Source organism: Oryzias melastigma, linkage group LG3 (genome assembly GCF_002922805.2).
Source record: "Oryzias melastigma strain HK-1 linkage group LG3, ASM292280v2, whole genome shotgun sequence".
Lineage (NCBI taxonomy): Eukaryota > Metazoa > Chordata > Actinopteri > Beloniformes > Adrianichthyidae > Oryzias > Oryzias melastigma.
Window position 1 is genome coordinate 9070503 of NC_050514.1, and position 13299 is coordinate 9083801.

Here is a 13299-nt window from a genome sequence, read left to right on the forward strand (position 1 = left end):
AACCTGCCCGTAATTAAATTGAGTCCATCCAATGAATCATTTTTATGAGTGCAGTAACTAAGAATAGGTTGGTTGGACTAACTCAAATCCTTTACATTGAAAAAACTTGTACAATTTGAGTTCAGACTACACATATTTATTGTATGGAAAACCTGCCCTTAATTAAATTGAGTCCATCCAACGGATCATTTCTTTGAGTGTGGTCAGTACACAATCTTCCTCCTTTCTGGGCTTTGGTAATCAGCATTTACAAGATCAGTTCTATAGATTCTTCCACAAAGAAAAAATCTGTTCATTTGACAGCAGTGTGTTACCTGTAACACTACACACTAAAAACTCAGTGGTTAAAAATAATCCAAGTTTCGCAGAGAATGAGGAGGAAAGTGAACATATAAATATGGTGAGTCTGATGAAGGTTATTGAGTACAGCTGGTGAAAGAGGAGGAGATCAGTATTCTGTAGAGGGCTCCCTCTGATGGTTGTGAGGGAAACTGGAAGTTGGAGTCCTGACAGAGCCCCCCTCCTACGAGCGGCTCCGGAAGCGAGAAGGCCACCGACGATGGGGACGACCCCGGGGACGAGGTGCAGGTCGATCCGGATGGTCGCGATGAACGTCAGAGATCAAGGAGGGGTCAAGGATGTCGTCCAAGGCAACCCAGGAACGTTCCTCAAGGCCCTACCCCTCCCAGGACACCAGATATTGCAGACAAGCACCCCACCGTCGGGAATCCAGGATCCTGTTGACGCGGTAGACCTCCTCGCCATCCACTATTAGAGGGGTCACTGCGGCGTCGCCAGATTCAGGTGGTGAAGTCCTGTCCGATGGACCAACGGCAGGTTTGGGCAGGGAGACGTGGAAGGTCGGGGAGATCCGGTAAGCTGGGGGTAAGGCAAGACAGAACGACACGGGTGTGACTTGCTTAATGACTTTAAAGGGACCCACAAACATCCAGTGGATGCCTTCATCAGCGAGTTCTGTGCATATTCTGCCCAAACCAGAAACCGGCTCCAGTCCTCCCGACGTTAACTGCAATAGGTCCGTAGGAACTGGGTGATCTCCTGGTTGAGCCGCTCCACCCGTCCATTGGATTGGGGGTGGTAACCTGAAGTTAGGCTGACATTTATGCTCAGCCCCTTGCAGAGTTCCCGCCAGACACGTGACGTAAACCGTGGTCCCCAGTCCGAAACGATATCGTCAGGGATGCCGTAGTGTCGGAAGAGTAGTTGTTCTGCGGTCTCCATAGCGGTGGGCAGCTTGGGCAAGGGAGTAGACAACAGGCCTTGGAAAACCGATCAATAACGGTAAGTATTGTGCTGTTACCGTTGGAACGGGGCAGATCCGTGATGAAGTCCACAGGGATGTGTGACCAGGGACGATGAGGTGTTGGTAACGATTGCAGAAGACCGGCTGGGAGTTGATGTGGAGACTTGGCCATTTGACACTGGATGCACTCAGCCACAAACTGAGCCACATCCGCCAACACGGTTGGCCACCAGAAGGAATTCTGCATGAAAGACTGAGTGCCCGCCATACCTGGGTGTCCTGCAGTGGGAGTGTCATGGACCAAGTGCAGAACCCGTTGACGATGAGGGGGAGGCATGTAGATTCTGTCGACAGGGCAGGACGGTGGAGGCGGTTCCTGGTGATTACTCAGTTAGTTCCATGATGATGTCCCACTGGATGGGAGCCAGAAGCAATGATGCAAGCACTATGGGTTCAGCAGACCCCGGCCTTTCGTCCTCCGTCTCATACAGGCGAGAAAGAGCGTCTGCTTTGCCGTTTTTGGAGCCTGGTCGAAAGGAGATTTGAAAGTGGAATCGGGAGAAGAAAAGAGACCACCTAGCTTGACGAGGGTTCAGCCTCTTGGCTGACTTAATGTATTCCAGGTTTTTGTGATTCGTCAACACCAAGAATGGATGCATCGCCCCCTCCAGCCAATGTCTCCACTCCATAAAGGCTTCCTTCATAGCGAGCAACTCCCAATCCCCCACGTCATATATGAGTGCTAAGAGGAACCATAGTTCCTCTCAGCACTGGTGAGTTTCCTGGAATAGAAGGCACATGGAAACATCTTGGAGGACTCCCCGTGACGTTGAGACAGAACCGATACCTAAGGTCGTAAGCACTGCGTAGATCCAGCTTTGTGAAGAATCTGGCCTGACGCAGCTGCTCCAGGGCTGGTGGAACTAGTGGTATGGGGGTACCGGTGCTTGATGGTGCCCTCATTGAGGCTGCAGTAGTTGATGCAGGGCCAAAGGCCACCGTCCTTCTTCACAAAGAAGAAACTGGCCGAGGAGGGTGACGTAGATGGTTGGATAAAGCCTTTCTGTAGTTCTTCCTGGACATATGTCTGCATGGCCTCCGTCTCTGGTTGCGACAACGGAAAGACCTTTCCTTTCCCTGGCATGTGCCCAGGTAAGAGATCGATGGCACAGTCATAAGTACGGTGAGGAGGTAGGCGTGTAGCGCGTTGTTTGTTGAAAGCCTCTTTCAGATCTTGATTTTGAGATGGTAGAAAGCTAGAAGAGGCTACAGAGTTAATCATGTCAAACTCAGTGACGGCTACCTGGGACACTGGTTGTTCAGCAGGGGCTCTGGATGGTTGAAAATGGTGGTTTTGATGACAGGCCGCCGACTTGAACACAAGGTTCTTTGTGGACCATGTGATGGTGGGGTCGTGGGTCTCTAGCCAAGGCAGTCCCAGGATGAGAGGACAACGAGGTGAACCGATGGCAAAGAAACGGATGTATTCCTCATGTTGATGAAGAGTGAAGAGGTGAAGGTCTGGTGTCAGGAACTGAATCCAACCAGAACCAATGGGACGCCCATCTAAAGCGGAAACTGCCACCCGGGAATCACAGGCTAGCAGAGGAATAGAATTGGCGCGAGCAAACGTTAAGTCAATTAAATTTCCTGCTGAACATGAATCTATCATAGCAGTATACGTGATGATTTTATCTGCTAGCTTCATGTCAAGAAAAATCTCAAAGGTAATAGCAGGGTCACTCACTGGGCCTCCAGATCATCGGGGAGGACGATCGGGACAGGAAGCTCGCAGGTTGCCAAGGCGACCGCAGTACAAACAGAGATTCTCGCGCATGCGTCTACTCCCAGCTGCATCGGCTCAGCTGAAGTGACATGCGCATAGCGGGAACGTACAGACGGGAAGGAAAATGGCTCGGCGCTGGCTTCTCTTGGTCTTCGAGTAGGGCTGCCACAAACGATTATTTCAATAGTCGACTAAGATTAGTCGATTGATCGGTTGGTGCGGCGACTGGATGTAAAACACTCATCTTAACCATCATTATCTTTAAACTTGAGGTCTTTAAGCTATATTCTAACTAAAATAAAGACAATAGTTTATTAAATTTTTGAATCTGAGCTTTTCTCCTTCATTTGTTTCTGGCATTAAAACAAGACTTAAATCAAATGAGGTAATCTGAATCAACAACAATAAACTTATTAAAAGCCTGCAATTATTTTTTAAAGCTTTAAAACCTATATTTAATAAAACATGTACAAAGTATTTCAAAAGCTATTTGCAGATTACTGGGGAATTTACCGTGTATTGTGTGTGTTTTTTATGTTTTTATTTCTACTGCACGTTTTGTATATTAACGTGGACTTATATTTTTTGTAAATTAAAATGTTTAAATTGTTTTTTTGTGTTGTCTCTAAAAAACAACATAGTTATTTTTTAATGAAAAGAAGTGGAAGTTTAAAATGTAGTAACATGAGTCAGAACTGAAAAAACATCAACGCTAGTATAAGTCAACTGTTCAAAATTTGCCCAGCAATGAAAAGCAGCCGTTGTTGGCAGGATTTGAAACTACGCGGGGAGACCCCAATGGATTTCTACTCCATCGCCTTAACCACTCGGCCACAACAACATGTGCCAAGTTTCTCCCAGATAAGATCTTTAATGGCGGTTAAACTCACACGCAGTCAAAAAACTGCTTTAGAGATGGCTAAAGAGTAATATAATTCTTGTCTTCACAAAAATTAAAGTGTCTTTGTTTTCCTTGTCCAAGCTTGGATCTGTATTAAAAGGGTACGGTTGGATTGCTCCAATATTGCCCTCCTTTTCTTTTGTCCTGTTAATTTTAGCTTGCGGTTTCAAGCCACTTCAAGAGCTGATGGGAAATGAGCGGAGGCTTACTTCCCGCCATTAGTCCCACCCGCCCACAACTAAGAAACAAATTTTGAGTGTGTCCTTCGCTCCTCCTTAGCCGTCGTCATGGTCTCGTAATTTATTCTGGGCGGAGTATGCCCATAATGCCCTTTCTTCATCAGCCACGGGGTTGTCCCCTTTCCAGATCGTGTTCGGATATCAACCACCTTTGTTTGCCTCTCAGGGGGGGGAGGTCTCTGTGCCTTCGGCCCATGCTTCCGTTCAACGATGCCAGCAAGCCTGGCGCAAGGCCCGGCAGACTCTCCTACGGACTGTGGAGTTCTACTGCGCCTCCGCCAATAGACGATGAGTTCCTGCTCCCTCCTATCAGGTGTGCCAAAAGGTTTGGCTTTCCACCACTGATCTGCCCCTTCGTATCGAGAACAAGAAACTGGCTCCACGGTTTGTCTGACCCTTTCCCATCTCGAAGGTGGTCAATCCAGTTGCGATTCGCCTGCGTCTGCCTAGGTCTCTTCATGTACACCCAACCTTCCATGTCTCTAAACTAAAAGCCTGTCAAGACCAGCCCCTTTGTCCCACCTCCTGTTGCTCCGCCTCCGGCTCGGTTCATTGACGGGGGTCGTGCTTACACGGTCAGGCGCCTGCTCCAATCTCGCCGCCGAGGACGGGGTTTGCAGTATTTTGTCGATTGGGAAGGCTATGGTCCCGAAGAACGCTCCTGGGTGCCGGGGCGCTTCATCCTGGATCCCGATCTTCTCTCCCAGTTGCACCGGGACCACCCTGACCAGCCTGCTCGACCGTCTGGTACAGGTCGTTGAGGGGGGGGGGGTACTGTCATGGCAGCTCCTGCCTCTGCCCCCGATACGGGGGCAGCAGGTCATCACGCTGATCACCTGCACCTGTCTGCTCTTCTATTTAACTCTGCATCCCTGCTCCGATCACTGCCGGAACGTCTCACTATTCAGCCCGACTACCAGCTCAAGAATCACAGCCTGTTTACTCACCTTTGTCTCTCATACTTCAGGAATCGAAGTTTGCTGCCTGATTACCCGCCAGCCTTCACGCTCCGTGTCTTCACGTTTTGTCTTCCGCGACGGCTCCGTCATTCAGCTGGGACTGGTGTTCTACTTCCACTGCTCTCCAAGTCCTGTTCAGCGTCTGCCCAAAGTTCTCCATTCCTCGGATTACCGTATCCAAGACCACCACAACCTCAAAGTTAAGGACTCTTCTTCTCCACTCATCCCCCTCTGCTCTCTGACGGTGTCCTCATCTCCAGCACCCCCTATCATCTGCCGACGTTACTGCAACCTTCCTGCTCCATCTCCTCATCCTCCGTCATCAATAAAAAAACTTAAGCTTCATTTACTCCTGGGTCTGTCATCTTTGGGTGGTCTAGTGACTAGTCGTGATATCCCCCCTTGCATGCATGGGTTTTCACTGGGGACTCCGGCTTCCTCCCACCATCCAAAAGCATTCTTCATAGGTTCATTGATGACTCTAAATTGCCCCTAGGTGTGAATGTGAGAGTGTGTGTGATTGAGGCCCTGCGACAGACTGGCGACCTGTCCAGGGTGTACCCCGCCTTCGCCCATCAGCAGCCGGGTTAGGCTCCGGCGCCCCCGCGACCCCGAAAGGGACGGAGCGGTCAGGAAAATGAATGAATGAATGAAAAAGCTGGTGCTTAAAGACTCACATCAATGACATTTGTGTTTTTGGTGTTTTTAACATCTTCTTGTAGCATTTGTCACATGGTAGAGGACATATTAAATAATTTAGGATTAAAACTTAATTTCCGAGTATTTTGTTTTTTCAAATAAAAATTGGCTGTTTAAAAAAGCTTCTGCCCCCTTCAGTTTCACCCGCTTGCAGACAAACAGATCCATGAACGTCTTTGTTTTCCTGATCTGAGCTGGAATCTGGATCACAGCTGTATGGATGGATAACTCCAATTTTGCTGACTGTTTTTGTCACACTGTAAAGTTAGCTTGAGGATGTGAGATGCTGTGGAGAGCGAGTAAACAAAGATTCCATGAGAAACCAGTGTGGGGTTTTAAAATGTTATCAAATTGAACCATTTAATCGTGTCTTTCAGTTTTGTTGAACCCCCTAACAGACAATCAAACCCCCACTTAAAAAAAGGGTTCAGTCCAACTTCTTTAGCAACCAGGAAGTGACATCACTGAATATTTTCCAGCTCATACTCTAAAGACAGATAAGTATTATCCTACTTTCTTACCCATAATTCATAGTTTCTATTCTCATATTGACATCGTCAAGCTCAGCCTTTCATTTCTGTTACGTGCAAAAATATATTTATGACTGTTTGGTAAGAAGTAAATGATTGTTTTGAAAACTATATTAATTTTTAGTTTTCCTAATGGCACATGTAGCTCCATATAATGTTGACGTGACAACTTTTGGCCAAAATCAACCCGTAACATTCAACACAACTGTTACAGGGTTGAATACCTGGGTATTCAATACCTGGTATACAATACCAGGGCTGAAGGTTGGACTGCTCTTAAGCCAGGGAACCACTTTTTTTCTCTGTAATTTCATGTTCAATACGTTCTCATAACAGATGGCTAAATCAAATGCAGAAAGGCAAAAGAGTACAGGGCGACAAGAGATATAGAAGAGTCCGATTGTCCCATTACGGGGTTGAATTTAAAATGACATAGGTGACAAATTAATTTCTAATAATTTGGGGGAATTTATGTATCAGGTGGGAAAATGCATTTTCTCCGATGTTCAAATAGACCTTCATCTGACGCAATGTTAAAAATCACAACTTCTTTGGGTAAAATTTTCAGTAATACGAGAACCCAAAGTGTTCCAAATTCAGAGAAGGACCCATCTTCTATTAAAAATCTTGAGGCGAAGTATTAATGGTTGCAGAAAGTTTTTTTCCTATTTTCCCCTGAAATGATCCTGATTTTATCATAGATTTAAGCCAGAGTTGAAACTCATCAGCTTAAGTTATGACATCAGCAGACCCTTTGACACGTCCACCAGCCTTCTTTATGATGTCATTCAACTCTGGCTAATTTGTCTTTGTCTCTAAAAGGTACACAGCCTTATAGTTTCAGGCAGGTCTGTTCAAATTATGAGGCCTTTATCTGAAGAAAAATTTCCAAGTTTTCACCACTAAAGAGCCAGATCAGAAATCCCAAACGGACAAAAAAGGATCAAATCAGCCATATTTACAGTAATGTGAAACAAAAACACAGTGGTCTGTTAACATTCCTACTGTTTATCATTTGTCCACCGGAGGTCATCAGGGTTTATTCATTTGGGTTCTGCTCTGAGATAAATAATAATAAAAAATAGTATTTGAATAACTAATCAATAATTAAGTAAAATATAACACTTTAAATCATCTTTAGGATACAGTTTTAGGCTTTTTTTGCTGACATAATTTCTGACCCGACAAATAAGGAGATTAATAAATTTTACATTATTAAATGAATGTCAATTAAAAACGGGATGAAAACATTTATTATCAATAATAATGCACACATTTTTTAAAGGTTATATATCAAACTGCAAATAATACAGTCTTTAAAAGTCGGCAAATATTTTTTAAAAAGTATATTCATTTTGTTCTGTAAATAAAAAAACTAAAAAGAGAAAAGAACAACAACAAAAATCAACAAAAAAATGCAATTAATACGTAAAGTAGTAGTTTTATTTTAAAACTTGTTCACACGAACAAGCAGAACAGAAAGAAAGTCTGGGTATAAAGGCTGGTCTATGCTTCACAGTGATTTGTAATCGCTGGCGTCGCAGTGGTCACACGGCCATCAGAGCGGAATCGCCCCAGTTGCTGCAGAATATGACACCTAGATGTGATGTCACCATCTTCTGTTTAGTGAACTCCCTCCTCTGTACCTGCACGCTCGCCGACGGTGCAAATCTACAAGCAGGATGTCGTTCAGCCTTTCTGTAGAAAACATTCCTGAATGTCCCCTTTACAAGTTTCCTCGGTTCAGAAACATCCTCAGCAGGTTGGTGACTTTATTTGATTGAATCTTCATTCTGTGTGAAATGTTTATAGCTGGATTACACGTAAACTTTATGATGATTTTCCTTTTATGTCAAAGTGGATGCTAACAATCAGATGCTAACTTCAGATGCTAACTTCAGATGCTAACTTCAGATGCTAACTTCAGATGTGTCTGACATGAAAAACTTCCTTGAGAATCAAAAGATCAAAAAAAGCGGAGAGAATCAAAGTTAGCGAATGGAATTTTTTTCGAGACCTCTGATTAGTGTAGCTCCTTTTTTGTCTTCAGCTCCATACCAAGTGGGAGGAGTTAGGGAACCGCTGATTTGATGGGAACAGCCAGCACCTCAAAAACGACAGGTTGGGGACACCCAAAAAAGTGAAGCGGAAGGATCTTTAACCATGTGCCAATATGTGACGACTTGGGAGGGAGAATGTGTTGGAAAGACACACTACAGCACACAAACACACATTCTCACGCAGAGTGTCGCCCCCCCCCCCACACACACACACACAAACACACCCCCTCACACCGACACTCCTAAAAACTCTCACATAGAAAGGTTGTTTGTGACTGAAGAAGGGACGGCGTTTGTCTGGTCTCATAGCAACATCACCTCATTGGAGGAGCAGGTATGATGCTTGAGTGACGGTGAAGACACATACATACATGTGTATCCTTTCAATGATGCTTTGCCAGTGTGTGTGTGTGCGGGGGGGGGGCTTTCCACACACCCCAGGAACATGTATATTTGTTGTGCTTACATAAGCAGACACTAAAAAAACTGTTAGCTGAACAAATATAGTGTCATCGTCACAGACGTAGATTCTTGCCGGTGGGGGAGAGAGCGTTCTGAGGTTCTTCGCTAATGAAGCAAAAATGCTTTTGTTCACAGGAAATGTAAAGATTTTATTTATTAAATAAAAAGTTATAAGGTCAACCTAAAACAAAAGATTGTTTCATATTCACAAGGAAAACTAAGTTTCTAAAGTACAAGCACTGTAAAACACATTTTCTGACAGTTTCTTTCAAACGAAACCATTTTAAAAAAAATTCTCTGAATTGGATATTTCTTTTCCTGTCTTCTTCTTAGTTTTCTACATCTCACTTGCCCCTTTCTCACATTTGCTTTTGTCTGTGAAGGTGTGAATGGAAGTGGCTTCTCTGGAGAAATAATGGTACGAGGGCAGCCTGGGGAAGTACATGGACAAAGTCACAGCAATGGAAAATCCTTATATGGTTCTTAGCCTCCTAGACACAGATTTAAAGGAATCTTTAACTTTCCTTCTTTGTAATTTATTTGTTTTTTATGTAATTCTTGCAATTTGATTTCAGTTGTTTTTAAAATGTTGGTTTGCCGTCAAATATAGAAAGTAGGATGTGTGTATGTTTTTAACAGCCGCTCAACGATTCATTTTAGTAGTAATTAGATTCATATCAAACTTTGTGGTTGACAATACGATTCATAATTGTTATTGGCTCATTTTGAACGATCAGATCCACTGACCTAAAATTGATCAGGAAATCTTTAGCTCAGAGACCTGGGTACTGAACAAGACTTAGGCCTAATTTTTCCAGAGTTTGTCCCAGTTGAAAAAAAGAAAGTGACTATTAGCACATCGTTTTCAAAATACGTGTTAAACTCTTTCCGTAGGGGCACGGACTCTCTCATGTTATGATAGCTCTTAGTCTCACTAGCGTAAATCTTCACCGCTGCTACATAAATATGTCCATCAATATGTGTAATGTCCAGCCGCATGGTTCTGATCCGGATGTCAGCTCAGATGATCTTCATGGACAGAACTTCCTCCAAAATCCTGATTCTTTCTCCTTCCAGTTCACCTGTGACAAAGAGCCAGAGGCATGTGGATCCATGTGCAATCAAGGATTTAATTCAGAAACAGGATCAGACAAGGCGTGGTCAAAAAACAGGCTTGGGTCAAACACAGGGACAGTCAGAAGAGTCAAGGAGACAGGCAAAGGTCAGGACACAGAGAAACAGGCCAGGAGAGAACGCTTAGACAGAATGCAGAACAATCGAGACTTCGCAGTGAGTTCAGGAGAGCGGCATAGCTAAATACAGGTGGTCTGATGAGCAAATGGGAAACAGCTGATGATAAATGTCCAGGTGAAGACAGGTGGATGAGGTTAGAACTCAGGCGAGCACACCCTCTGGTGGTTGGAGAGAGAGGAAGCAGGTTGAACCATGACATCACCAAAGACTCTTTTAGCTAATTCTCCAATGTTTATTGACTGTGATCAATACATTCAATCATTGGTTTCTCAGAGTTCTTGATAAAATAATCAAAGCTAACATCAAAATGCTCTTTCATTGATTTACAATCCTTTCCAACTGCGGTCAAATGAGCCGCCGTTCACATTTCCGTGGTCACATCAAGAAGCTCCGTGGAGTCTGGTGGAGATTTTCCAGCGTTCTCAGTCCTGCTACCGTAAGTATTGGATGAAACTCACACCAAAAATCCAGTGATGCTGATTTGACCACAGAAATGTGAACGGCGGCTCATTTGACTGCAGTCAATGTGAAGATACCATCTTCTCTTCTCCAGAACCTGAACTAGACACTAGGAACAGATGAGGGTTTAGTGCATGTGCATGCATCCATCCCTTTTTGTCCAGGAGGGAATAAAATCCGCCTGAAAAATTGTTATTTGGACTAATCAGTATTTTTATTTGCTTGGGAAGTTGGTAATGAATGCTCTCACACACACAGATACACCAAAACAGGCAGACACAACCACAATTATATGCACACTCGTGTTAAAAAAAGAGATGCAAGCATTTATGAAGGTGGAAGGACCATGTATAGGGGTGGGGGGTGAAATGGTTCAGTAAATTGTGCACCTGTGATTGAATAAAGGCTGAGGCAATGTGATGAAACCACTTTATTTGGTGCTTGTTAGATATTTCTGTGTCAGAATGACATCCATGCCAACATGGCTACCACCTAATAAATATTTACACAGTTTGAAAAGAAAAGCAGCCTTCACTGCACTCAGTGTAGTGTTAAAGCAAGCTGTTTTGTGTCATTAAAAAAGCAGCAAGTTGGCGCCAGCTGAACCAATCAGAGACACCCCTGAGACGCTGGAGGCTCTGTTGTCCCTCAAAGATAGGAAACCTGCAGATGGTGTGAACAGCCCTTAAAGATGTGATTCATGAAGTCAGACTGTGACCAACCGCGTGAATGTAGGGGGTTACGGGATTATGGATGCCTGAATGTCTGTCCTTCACGACTCCATATCTCTTTAAAGTATTACCCAATAAATAACAAACAAGAAATGAAAAAAATGTGTTTTACAAGATTGTTTTAAAGGGTTAGTAATGGCCTGGGACAAAGCTAAAATAAGTATCCAGATATATTCCATATGTTCTAATGTATCAAAAATAACAAATAATTACCGTTGACAAACGCAGGTTTTTGTAAAATTTGACAAAATCAACGACAAATCACACTCGCATTTCGCCCTGCTTCAGAAACGGCTCGATTTGGGTCACGTGACGCGTTGACGTCATGTGAGTGAGACAGCGCCAGCAGCAGAATGCAGGCGGACCCAGGGTGTCTGCAGATACATGTATGTGTGTGCGCTGCGGCAAAGTTGAATTCTATAAACATCGGTGTTATGGTACGACGGAGTATTAGGGCCACCAAAAAATAAATAAAATAAAATTAAAATTATGAATTTTAAAGTTGTAAATTTACGAGATTTACAATCGAAATGAGCCTATTGTGAATGAACACTGAGCAGAACCAGACCGACTAAACTGTGAAAAGCTTCTGATTTCAACAGGTAAACTGAATGTTTAAAACATTGCACATGTTTGGAAGTTTCTTTGTTTGATTTGCAGTTTATTAATCATTGATGGTGGCTTGCAGGATCTCTGCAGATCCGTTGATGAAACCATCGACACTCGCAGCGGTCCACCAGTCATTTCTTCCTCCGTGAAAGATCAGATCTCATTCATTTCTGTGTGATGCTTTCATCTGAAGAGGAATCGTTTTCGGAATTTTCAGTGTACTTAGCTAACGTGACAGACTGTTGTCATCCCCTGTTGTTGTTGTGTGTTGAAACGGGACGATTCATGTGGAGAACGGGGCGTACGGAGCACTGTTTACATTCTCCTTTGGTTTCTGCGCACGTCAGAGACATGCAGTAAGGTGGTGAAAGAGCTTCTGGGTATGTGAATAAAGTGATTAAATAAGTGAATAAATAAATAATAATAAAGTGGCGGACGGTCCTGCAAACATGTCTCTAAGCTCTTTATTTTGCATATGAAACTCTGCATTACCGACCCGGATAGTCAGCGTCATTGATGATTTGATTTAGAGTCGCCAAAAGGTTCCGATCTGTAAAAAAAGCTTCACGAGATGCTCCACGTCTTCCAGCTTCGAGCATGGCTCTGATAAACTGACAGCTTTCGGTTTCATGGGCATTCTCAGCGTCACTGTCAGTGTCATTGCCAGATTGTGAGCTCTTACTTTACGCGCTGCCGGCTCAAATTGATAGGGCTTTACAGTCCTCAAACCACAAACACCCGGCGCCTCTGAATCAGCGTCACTTTCAGAACAAATGTTTCCACAATCTGAGTCTGAAGACAGAATTGTGGACCTGGAAATATCGCCGCTATCGCTAGCTCCGACACGCAAAGGAGAAGCCATCTTGCTATGTTGACCCTTCTGACGTCACACGCACCACGTGACCAAAACGGAGCTTTTGACCCGGAAGAGACAGGTTTGCCAAATTTGGCCTCAAAAATGCCGTTTTATTTCAATATTTCTTGCTCAAAACACGCCAAAACATTTGGAAATGGTAAATATAAGGCGAAATACAGTTAACACCGAAAATGACCTACAACCCCATTACTAACCCTTTAAAGCCCCGCTTTAATCATCTGTTGATTTATTGTAAATCATTCCCAGTGGTTTTTTAATTATGATTATGCTGTTTTTAGCCAAAATCAAAATATAATTTGTCATTTTCTAGGACATAGCTTCTGCAGAGTGGGAGGGATTCACCTCTGTGGGTGAGCTCTAAAGTACAAGAGTTTACATTTCAATGTAAGCAATTGCTTTTTGTTTTAGCAAGACCTTATTTAAAGTTGTTAAACTCATGTTGTTATGTATGTTAGAGCGCTGAAAGCTC

The 13299-nt window shown here is 43.8% G+C and overlaps 1 non-coding gene across 1 annotated transcript; it reads right to left on the minus strand.

Moving 5' to 3' along the window:
- Positions 1–3809: 3809 nt before the first annotated feature.
- Positions 3810–3891, minus strand: trnas-aga. The gene has a single exon. It is a non-coding gene; the product is annotated as a tRNA-Ser (tRNA).
- Positions 3892–13299: the final 9408 nt, after the last annotated feature.